Genomic DNA, 12,204 nt, shown 5'->3' with positions numbered 1-12,204 from the left:
TGGAGATCTTTGTCTTAGAATATTGATGTGTTCTGCTGGATCCTTGTTCCTAGAGAAAAGTGTCTCTCTGCCTGTTTGGTTCTTGCAGGTGGCCCCTCTTGCAAGCCTGAGGGAATGGCTGGTTCCTTATCTTCTCATTTCCAAGCCCTCCTTTAATCTTTTCACTTGTTTTCACAAGGCAGAGGTTTGTCTGAGAACCAGGGGCCACTCACCACAATCGCTGCTTCTGTTCATGTGATTTCCCCCCCACCTCTGTTTACGCCCTTCCTTCTCCAGCACTGGCATAGCTTGGGGCAAAATAATTTCAAAATAATTTCCTGCCTTTTGCAAACCTCCTTCTCTAAAAAAATGTCTTCCTCTTCTCCTCCCCAGCCAACCTCGTAGGGTTGTCCTTAGACAACTTTGCCTATACTTGTCCACAGCCTCTTCATGGAGCTTTTCATGTGCTCTGGGCTCAGACCTGGAACCAGGAGCCTGAAAGAGCCTCCCCTTCGCAGGGCAGAATGGCTTCGGTAGTTCTTAACATTTCTCATATTGGCTTCTGTTCTCCTTTACATGAAGAAACAGAGGTTTGCCAATTTCTTCTTGTTTGCTGTTGGTATCACTGAGAGGAATCGACCTTCAGGCCAATTGGCTGTGAGGACCAGCTGCGTCTACAATGGGAGAACTTCTGTGCTGGAGACATCCTTATGGGGCAGGACTTGCTTCAGTGGGGCTTTGGTGCTCACTGAGTCTGCCCCTTGAGTGTGTCTCTTATGGATGTGAAGAGTTGTAATCTGGTATGGTCTCACACTGACCACTGGGTACACTGGCTCTTGGATCTCCAAGGAGGTAAAAAGTCTGCCACTGCCTGAGGCCACCCAGCAGGAGCTACAGAGAGATCTGCAGATTCCTCCTCTTTGTTTGTGGTTTGGAAGTGCCCAGATGAAGCCCAGCTGTGAAGCAGTGCAGGCTGCTGCTGCTGGGGCTTAGGCCTTCTTTTGGAAGCTTTGGAGCTCTCTGACCCAGCTGCAGTTTGTTAGGTTTTAGGTTGCAAAAGGACAGGCCATTCATATGCAAAAGCTGCTTCCCACAGCTTGGGTGGGGTTGTAAATTGGGTGGGGCGGGGTCTCAGGGAATCACCAGGGTGGAGCAATCAGCAATGGCTGCCAGTCAGCCCTGCACCTGAGAGGTCCCCAGGTCTCTGTGTCCCGCAGCCCCATGCAGGAACAATGATCGCTGCGAGCACCTCTGAGAGAAAGACGCCCTCGTGTTCTGGCCCGATTCCAGACAGTCCAGTTTCTCCCCGTATGGGTCTGGGTCCCCAGAGTCTCACCCAGAACTGGAGTTCAGAGCAACCGGGAGCTTGTATCTCCCTCCCAGTTGCAAAAACAACAGCGCACCCAGTTGCCAGCCCGTTTAGCATGTGCCTCCACACCTCTGCATCTCCTACCAGTCTCAATGCGCTTTTTTCTTTCCTTCTATTGTAGAACTTCCACTCAGCCAGCTTTCCCATGGTTCTGGATGATATTTGTTTTGTCTTTTAGTTGTAGTTTTGATGTGGTTGTGAGAGGCAGCAAGTACAGGTGTTTACTTATGTCGCCATCTTGGTTGTTCCAATTTCTTCTTGTTGTTGTTGAATTCTATTTTAATTCCTCTGTGGTTGCAGAAAAATTTTTGTATGATTTCAATCTTTTACATTTTATTGAGATTTATTATGACCTAGCATACCATTTATTCTAGAAAATGTTTCTTGTGTGCTTAAAAACAAGTGTATTCTGCTATTGTTCAGCAGAGTGTTCTATAACTATCAGTGAGGCCAAGTTGGTTGATAATGTTGTTCAAGTCTCCTTTTCTTACTAATTTTCTGTCTAAATATTTTTATTAATACTCAAGAGAGGAACATTAAAATCTCCAACTGTAATTGTTGAGTTTCCTTTCAATTCTGTTCATTTTTGCTTCATGTTTTTTTGAGGGTCTATTGTTAAGTGCATATCCATTGTAAATTTTATAATGGCAGAGCTGGGGTCTGGCCGATCGGGGCTGGGTGAGATGGGCTGGACATGCCCTGGAGCCCTCCCACAGTCCCTCCCCGGCCCTGATTGTGCACCAGTGGGGTCCCTCAGCCTGGCCTGCACCCTCTCACAATCCGGGACCTCTTGGGGGATGTCAGAGAGCTGCTTTCAGCCCGATCCCCGCAGGCCAGGCCAAGGGATCCCACCGACGCATGAATTCGTGCACTGGGCTTCTAGTAATAAATATGATTCAGAAGACTTGGCTAAATATGAAGGTCTTGAGTATGCTTGAAGAGACAACCCAATATTTCCAGTTTCCAATGTCCAGTTTTAGAATAAATGACTTCCCTTTTAACACTCCTGCTGGAAGTAGAAAATGGTAGATAACCTTTCATTCAATGTAAGCCCAAGATTCTTGTTCACATGGCCTAAGGGTGTAAGATACCCACAGCCAATAGTGTGGGTAGAGGGGATGTCAGGTTGGTTTTTATAGCATTTGTAGAAAATTAAATGTGAATGACTGAACTGTTCATATGAGACAAAGGTACAAGGGAAATGTTTACTGCAGAGCCATTCTAATATGCAAATGGTAGTGTCTTTTTGAGTCTCCAGTAGAAGAGGACATCTTAAGTAACTGTCAGGTCACTAGCTCTTTCAAAGTAGAAGTTTCCCTCTGTTCTAGGTTTGAAAGCCTGCAGACAAGATAGGAGAAAAAAATAAAATAATAACCAAAACCGGTTTGGCTCAGTGGATAGAGCGTCGGCCTGCGGACTGAAGGGTCCCGGGTTCGATTCCGGTCAAGGGCATGTACCTGGGTTGCGGGCACATCCCCAGTGGGAGATGTGCAGGAGGCAGCTGATCGATGTTTCTCTCTCATCGATGTTTCTAACTCTCTATCTCTCTCCCTTCCTCTCTGTAAAAAATCAATAAAATATATTTTAAATAAATAAATAAATAAATAAATAAATAAATACCAGCAGCCAACATTTATTGAGTCCTTTCTATATGCCCAGCCCTGGGCTAAGCATTTACACACATATGTTAATGCCTTTAAATATTTTAAGTGTTATTTCTCTTTATTTTGTAAAAGAAGAAACAGACTTAGAGAGGTTAAATAACTTTTCCAAAGTCACACAGCCAACAGCCCAGATCTAAGCCAAATCTGCCTCAAGCATGTTATTGAATTTTTGTCTCTAAATGACATTCTGCCCTTTGATTATGAACAAATAAATGGGAGGGAGTCACTGCCCTCAGTCTAGGAGGGCTGGTCCCTCCACATGGGAACACTCCACTGTTCATGCTGCAACTAAACCTCCACTTGTACAATTTCATGAGGGCTCATAACACCGCCTCTTCTCAAATTGCCACCCAGATTTCACTGTGTGAAATGATAAGATGAGGTTAATTATATCTTGCCTTTCAGAGTCATTTTGAGATTAAGAAAGATAACATTGGTGAAGAGCAGGGTATCATGGTAAGCTAGGGACAAATGGCAGTTTTAAACATGTTCCGTCCTATTACTGAGTTCTTGTGTCCTCTATTATTTATATTTCTATCTCTACTTCTTTTCTCTAAGCCAATTCCCCATCAAAGTTGTAATCCCATACATTTTTTTAAATTGGCATTTAGAGTACACTTTAAAAAAATCCAGGTAATTTTATCTACTTGATTTGTCCAACCACTGTGCACTCCTCTCATTCCAGTTAAACCAGAATGGTTTACAAATCCATAAACATGATTTGATCTTCCCCTGTATTACTCATTTGTGTTTTTAAAAGGTTGTAGATGAGAACCTGGGAAGACTAGAGAATTTTATTTCCATCACAGGGATCTGCAGCTCAGGTTAAAATCAACCTCACCTTTCAGTCTCTATTATAGAGATCAACACCTATCCTAGAAATTGCTAGAAGGGAAAGCACATCCTGGAATGTCCTCCCCATCTTATCCCACAAGCAATTCCTACTTATTCAAGGCTCTCTTTAAGCGTCATCTCCTCCAGGAAGCCTTCTCTGAGTCCCTCCCATGTGAGGTGACTGTCCTCTCAACTCCACAGCCTGCATGCTTCCCATCCTTTAATATAATTGTGCCTGGTGATCTTTCTCCATAGACTATGCTCCTTGAAGGCAGGGACACTATTTTCATTTCTGTACCCCACCCATAGCACCATGTCCAGCTCATAGGAAGTGTTCAATTATGCTTGTGGGATGAATATCACATAGTTATTTGCTGCCTGAAGGAAAGATGCATTTGTCAGGCATATTTGCCCCTTATAGCAAGTTGTTTATGTTGTTCCTGCGTGGATGTCAAAGGGAGTGCTCCATTATACATTCAGGAAACCTTACCTGCTAGATGAGATACTGAGGTCTTTTTTTCCTAGTTTACCTTAAGGTTTGCTCATGACTTAAAACAAATAAACAAAGAAGCAAAACACACACATACACACACATGAACATGCACACATGAGGATGACCTTTTACTGTTTTTCATTATTATATAAGCAAAATATACTCATTATAAGACATTAGAACACATAAATAACAAAAAATGAGGACATGATCATAAGCATAATTTTATCACTCAAAGATAAAATATTAATATTTTTCTGACCATACATGCAGACGTTTTTATACATGTATATGCTTTATTTTTTTTAATTAAATCTTTATTGTTCAGATTATTACATTTGTTCCTCTTTTTTCCCCCCCCCCATAACTCCCCTCCTCCCAGTTCCCGCCCCACCCTCCGCCCTCACTCCCCACCCACTGTCCTCATCCATAGGTGCACGATTTTTGTCCAGTCTCTTCCCGAATCTCCCACACCCCTTTCCCCCCCAAGAATAGTCAGTCCATTCCCTTTCTATGTCCCTGGGTTCTATTATAATCACCAGTTCATTCTGTTCATCAGATTATTTATTCACTTGATTCTTAGATTCACTTGTTGATAGATGCGTATTTGTTGTTCATAATTTGTATCTTTACTTTTTTCTTCCTCTTCCTCTTCTTAAAGGATACCTTTCAGCATTTCATATAATCCTGGTTTGGTGGTGATGAACTCCTTTAGCTTTTCCTTATCTGTGAAGCTCTTTATCTGACCTTCAATTCTGAATGATAGCTTTGCTGGATAAAGTAATCTTGGTTGTAGGTTCTTGGTATTCATCACTTTGAATATTTCTTGCCATTCCCTTCTGGCCTGCAAAGTTTCTGTTGAGAAATCAGCTGACAGTCGTATGGGTATTCCCTTGTAGGTAACTCGGTTTCTTTCTCTTGCTGCTTTTAAGATTCTCTCTTTGTCTTTTGCTCTTGGCATTTTAATTATGATGTGTCTTGGTGTGGTCCTCTTTGGATTCCTTTTGTTTGGGGTTCTCCGCGCTTCTTGGACCTGTAAGTCCATTTCTTTCACCAGGTGGGGGAAGTTTTCTGTCATTATTTCTTCAAATAGGTTTTCAATATCTTGGTCTCTCTCATCTTCTGGCACCCCTATAATTCTGATGCTGGTACGCTTGAAGCTGTCCCAGAGGCTCCTTACACTATCCTCGCATTTTTGGATTCTTTTTTCATTTTGCTTTTCCCGTTGGGTGTTTTTTGCTTCCTCGCATTTCAAATCATTGACTTGATTCTTGCGCTCCTCTGGTCTGCTGTCGGGAGTCTGTATAATATTCGTTATTTCAGTCCGTGTATGCTTAATTTCTAGTTGGTTCCCCAATATAACATCGAGGGTCTCATTAGTTTTCTTGTAGATCTCATTAAGTTTATCGGCAGCTTCTAAACAGTTCTTGAGAGACCTTAAAAGTGTGGTTCTGAACTCTATATCTTCCATTGACAATTTTGTCCTGTTTCTTTGTCTCCGCATTTTGTTATGCTTCCTTGGTGCACCCCCTAGTGGTCTTTGTTCGAAGTCTTATAGTTAAACCTTGATTGTTGTAGCTAATCCCAGGGAGGGTTTGACCTCCAGGCCAAGCTGCTATGAGAATCAGCTGTGTCAGCAGTGAGAGAACTTCTGTCCTCTAGGGAGGTGCTAATTTAGCCTTTGCCTGAGGCTATCCAGCAAATGCCTGAGTATGTTAAAATCGCTAGAGGTATAAATATCAGTTAAGGTCTAAGTAGAAAAAGAGAAACCATGGTGGTTATTTTAAGAGAGAAAACTTCACATAAAGAATTGTGAACCAGCCCTAACTGGGTTGGCTCAGTGGATAGAGTGTCGGCCTGCGGACTGAAAGGTCCCAGGTTCGATTCCGGTCAAGGGCATGTACCTTGGTTGCAGGCACATCTCCAGTAGGGAGCGTGCAAGAGGCAGCTGATCGATGTTTCTCTCTCATCGATGTTTCTCTCTATCCCTCTCCCTTTCTCTCTGTAAAAATCCAATAAAATATATTTTTTTAAAAATGTTATTTAGGAAGCAAAAATTTTAATGAAGAATCTGTTATACACTATAGGGTTCTTTTTTGTTTTATGCCCCCAAGTTGTACATTACAATAAATAACTGACAAATAGGATAAAGAAATTTCATTACCAAGAAGATAGGAATGTCACAAGTCTGGTCATATACTGGAACACAAAGATACACTCCAAAAATTTTAAAGGCAGCGCATTTCACTTGTACAATGTGTTAAAATGAACAGTGTTGCTGGGGTCCAACCCCAGCGGGTCCAGGGCTCCCCAAAGGTGTGGACGGAGTCGGCGAAGAAGGAATGACACAGAGACAGCATTCAGTTGATCAGCAGTCTAGCCAGGATCTCCAGCCAAGTTCTGGTCTGGATCTCCAGAGAGGTTCTGCTTCGGCTCTCCAGCCAGGTTCTGTAGTCATGTTCCCTCGCTAGGTTCTCCAGCCAGGTTCTGTCTGAGATCTCCAGCCAGGTTCGGTCACCAGGTTCCAGTCAGGCTCTCCTGCCAATCTCCGCAGTCAGGTTCAGTCCAGGATCCCCTGCCATGCTCTCTCCAGGCTCTGCCTCCAGGCTCCAAGGCCAGTCCCTGTCCAGGATCCTCCGGCACGCTCTCTCCAGCGAAGTTCTTCTGTCTCTAGAGAACGTTCTGTGTAGGTTCTGTGCCTAGGCTCTGTCTCTCTTGGTCCTGTCTTCCAAGCCCTGTCTCCTAAGTTCTGTCTTCTGAGTTCTGTTCTAAGTTCTGAGTCTCTCTGTCTTGTTACAACTGTATTTATACCAGTTGATTCAATCCTATCAATCTCTATTACAAAGGTTAGGGCGTTTCTTATCTCCATTCCAGGGAGAAAAGATTATGTAGTTTAAGCATGATTGTTCGTAGTTAAAGGGATTAATTACCCACCTGGCACTTAGTTGAGGGGTTTTATTCCCTCCCTAACTTCAGGGGAAAATCCCTACCTGGGGATTCAACCTTTCTCGGAGAGGTGACCTTGGCTAAAACACAGCGCCAAGAAGGTGAGCAAACATATTAAGAACCGTATGCCATATATGCCAGGTCCCTTGAAACAGCAAGGATGGACCGGCTCCCGGCACAGTGTGACTGAGCCAGGACTCCCTGCCCAGTGCACATAGAAGCCAATATTATGATATCAGCTTTTGAGAAAAGAGAAAGCTTTATTTGTGAGTCTATGAGCAAGGAGACAGGAGGCAGGCTCAAATCTATTTCTCCAACCCACGGTTCAGGGCCGAATTTTAAGGGTTTTCAACACCAGATATTCCTGGACAACAGACCCTTCGATTCTGAAAGGGTTCCGGTGCTCAGGTCCCTGTCATGTCCTGGTCCTTTGGTTCCATGGTGGGGAGCAGTTAAGGGTTCACAAATGTTACTCATAAAGTGGTGTAAACTCTGGTTCTGGGTTTTGTTAAAAATAGGATAGGACCTGCCTGGCCGGTCCGATGGGATTGAGCATCGACCTATGAACCTTGATTTCCGGTCTGGGCATATGTCAGGGTTGTGGGCTCAATCCCCAGTGTGGGGCGTGCAGGAGGCAGCTGATCAATGATTCTTTCTCATTATTGATGTTACTATCTCTCCCCTTCTCTTCCTCTCTGAAGTCAATAAAAATGTATTTTTTAAAAAATAGGATAGAACAGTTTGAGCTGGTTCTATGGTTATAAGAGCAGAATAGGAAAATGCCCAACCACAGAATATATATTAAAATATTCTGTTAACCATTATCTAGATCAGAGATGAAATACAAAGCCAAATAATGCTTAACTGCCTATAAAATTAAATACCATAAAAATATGCAAATTTAGGTTTCACCAAAGGGTACAACTGCTTTGGAAACCAGTTGGGCTGTTTCCCAGAAAGGTAAACATAGAGTTACCTTATGACCCAGCAATTCTTCTAGTTATACATCTAAGAGAACTGAAAACAAGTTCACACAACAACTTATACACAAATGTTCATATCAGCAGTATTCATAACAGCTAAAAAGTACAAACAACCTAAATGTCCATCAACTGATGGGGAGATTTTTAAAGTGTGATATAGCTATACAATGAAATATTATTCAACCATAAAAAGGAATTAAGTACTGATATATGCTACAACATGGATGAACTTTAAAAGATGCTAAGTGAAAGAAGCCAGACACAAAATGTCATACCTTATATGATCCCATTTATATGAAACTAGGAGCCCAGCACGCGAAATTGCGTGGCGCTGCCCCCCACCCCCCCAACCTGTGGCCCTGCCTTGACACCTGAACCTGTCCACACAGAGCTCCAGTGTACCTGGCCCAGCCCTGAAACCCTGGCCTTCTCTGGCTGCTTCAAGCCCTGCCCTCAGTCCCTCGAGTCACCTCAGGCTGGTCCCACCTTCTCTGGGTGCCTCCCTGCTTCCGCCGTCTCTGGAGCAACATGGCAGCTCCACCCCGTCACAGTGCAGGAGGAGAGCGTGGAAGCCTCCCGCCTGCTGCACTGTGCTCCTTCCCCTGCTGCCCCAACATGTTACAGCGTCCCAGCCATTAGCATATTAGCTCTTTATTACTACAGATGTTCACAATAGGCAAAGCCATAGACACAGAAAAATTAGTGATTGCCAGGGGCTGATGGAAGGGGAGAATGAGGAGTGTCTACTGATCGGTACAGGGTTTCTTTTTGGAATGATAAAATGTTCTGGAGTTAGGTAGTGGTAATAGTTGCATAAACTATTGAATTGTACACTTTAAATGAGTGAATTTTATGGTATGTGAATTAAATCTCAATAAAAAAGAAAAAAGTTAGTTTCATCAAATAGCTACTTTAGAAATGAAAACAGAAAAGTAATGAATAAAGAATTAAAAATATATGCCTATAGTATGAGAGAATCCAAAATTGCAAGTGCAAGTGGCAGGTGGAAGCCTTCTCAACTGTACAAATAAATTGGGTGATCAAATACTCGTAGAGGTCAATTATCTACCCTAACCAATACTTAGTAGTTGCACAGTTCAAGAGTAAACTGGGTTACAAAACAAGTACCTAAAGTATCAGTTTGCAGTTTAATTAAGATAATAATTTCTCTCTCTGCAGTAGTTTGAGCATAAACAGTCCAGGATGGCCTGGCAGCTCCAAGATATCAGGAATCCTAGCTCCTTAGACCTTGTTGCCTTACCATCTCTAAGTGTAGCCCTTGTTCTCATGGTCCAGTATGATCATCGTTAAGTCTTTATTCCAACCAACAGAAAGGGAAAAATAGGGAAAAGGAGGACATATTCCTTTCCTTTAGGATTGTGAATTGTCAGTTGCACAATTACTTCAGCTAACATACTATTACCCAGGATTTAATCATAAGGCCACATATTTTGAAGGGAGCCTAGAAAATGATTCTTCTAACTGAGCAGTAATATGCCTAATGCTGAACAATAATTTAACTATAAAAAAAGGAGAAACTGAATATTAATTTCTAGCCCTTGTTCACAATGATTGGTTCAGGGATAGGCTTCTGACCCAAGCCAAACCAATGAGAATCAATCCTGGGGCTTATGCTGAAACTATTCGGAAACTTGCCAACGCTAGTAAAATTCAGGCCTAACCAGGGCCCATCCTGACCACCTCAAGTGGGAGCTTGACTGAGAATGACAACACAGAAAGAGCAGAACCAAGAAATGGAGTGACCGTGTCCTGATGACACAGGTGAAGGTCCTAAATCTATCCAGGCATTTTCTTCCTTCCATGTTTTATCTTTGAACAAAATATTATCTGCTAGAGTTTCACCCATAGTTTCTCCATTCTATTTGCACAGGAATGGTTCTGGGCAAAGCTGGGAACCCAACCCTTCGATTTGCTAACTAGAAATGCACAATGTTAGGAAGCCTTACTCAGCAGACCAAAAACTAGTTCTGTGGGATACTAGATAGAATTTGCAAAATCTCTTCTTGGTAGATGTTTATCACATCCTCCTTTCATGTGGCTGTATATTGCCAATCTGTGGGTATCTTGCTACCACTGCTGTTTTTACTCCCACTGCTCTGGGTGGGGTTGCACTGAGTGTTGGCCTAGATGCTTACCTGTTTTGTGTCCTTGCTGTGTGCCCAATGTCCCTTTACCTTGAGTTTCCCAATTACTTGAGCCAATACATTTTCCTTTTGCCTAAGCCACTTGGAGTTGGATTTCCGTCACTGGTAAACAAGAGTTCTGACTAATGTTCCCAGTAAACATGTTCAAGGAAGAGGAGACTTTCCATCAAGCTGTAGGTGTTCTTGTCACAGTCGCTTTTCTTAAAATAGAGAGTACAGTTTAAAAGATTAATGTATATATTTTGGGGGGAGGAACACATGTATGAATGTAAAATTATTTTTTAAGATAAATTTTTAAAATAAAATTATTTTTTTAAGTTAGAAGAATACATATCAAATTATAGTTGGTTATTTTTCATGTACCACCTTTAAAAATAAAAATGCATACATAATTGTGATTTTAAAAGTAACAATTTTTAAAAAATGTTTTTGTATTGATTTCAGAGAAGAAGGAAGAAGGAGAGGGAGATAGAAACATCAATGATGAGAGAGAATCATTATCAATGATGAGAGAGAATCATTATCAATGATGAGAGAGAATCATTGATCGGCTGCCTTCTGCACGACCCCCACTGGGGATCAAGCCAGCAACCTGGGCATGTGTCTAACTGGAAATCAAACTGTGACCTCCTAGTTCATAGGTCGAGGCTCAACCCCTGAGCCTCACTAGCTGGGCATAAAATCACAATTTTTAAAGCAAGGTTCATCTTTCCTCTTTTCTACCAGCCCATTTCTGAATAATTCAGTCTTAAAGCAAGGTAAGCATACATGCTGGGTAGAGGTGGTGTGTGGCAGGAGACACAATGGCCAGAAGAAATGTCAGAATCTAAAAAGGTTGAAGAGGGAGTCCATGAAGGCTGCCTGGTGTGGAATTTAGAGCCCAAGTAAGATATAACGGGGATATGCACAGAAAAAGAGCCAGTGGGAAATTTGTTATATATAGGGGTTTTGCTCAATTAAGTAAATCTACTAAGGAAAGTAGAAACCAGAGTTCTCAACTGAGAAGGAAGTAAGAAATATGAGATATTGGATTGTAACTGAAGATATATGTGTGAAGTCAAGGTTTTCAACAGATAGATGATAGATAGATAGATTGATAGATAATAGGGATTTAAAAGTGACTATGGCCCTAACTGGTTTGGCTCGGTGGATAGAGCGCCGGCCTGTGGACTGAAGGGTTCCAGGTTTGATTCCGGTCAAGGACATGTACCTTGGTTGTGGGCACATCCCCACTGGGGATGAATCCAACCATGAGAAGATAGCAAATAGAACTTTTACCATTTGCAATAGCATGGATGGAACTGGAGAGCATTATGCTGAGTGAAATAGGCCAGTCAGAGAAAGATAAGTATCACATGATGTCACTCATATGTGAGATATAATCCTATATAATAAAAGCCTAATATGCTAAGTGTCCGGTCGACTAGTCAGCCGTTCAACCAATCAAAGCATAATATGCTAATGATATGCTAAGGCTGCTCAACTGCTCGCTGTGATGTGTACTGACCACCAGGGGGCAGATGCTCCAACTGATAGGTTAACTCTCACTAAGATGGGCTGGGATCAGCAACATTCCAATAACAATGATGCCCTAGCTGGTTTGGCTCAGTGGATAGAGTGTCAGCCTGTGGACTGGAGGGTCCTGGGTTCGGTTCCAGTCGGGGGCACGTGGCCGGGTTGTGGGCTTGATCCCCAGTGGGGGGCATGCAGGAGGCAGCTGATCAATTATTCTCTCTCATTATTGATGTTTCTATCTCCCTATCCCTCTCCC

Source organism: Myotis daubentonii, chromosome 2 (genome assembly GCF_963259705.1).
Source record: "Myotis daubentonii chromosome 2, mMyoDau2.1, whole genome shotgun sequence".
Lineage (NCBI taxonomy): Eukaryota > Metazoa > Chordata > Mammalia > Chiroptera > Vespertilionidae > Myotis > Myotis daubentonii.
The sequence above is the reverse complement of the archived record's forward strand: the minus strand, read 5'-3'. Positions refer to the sequence as shown.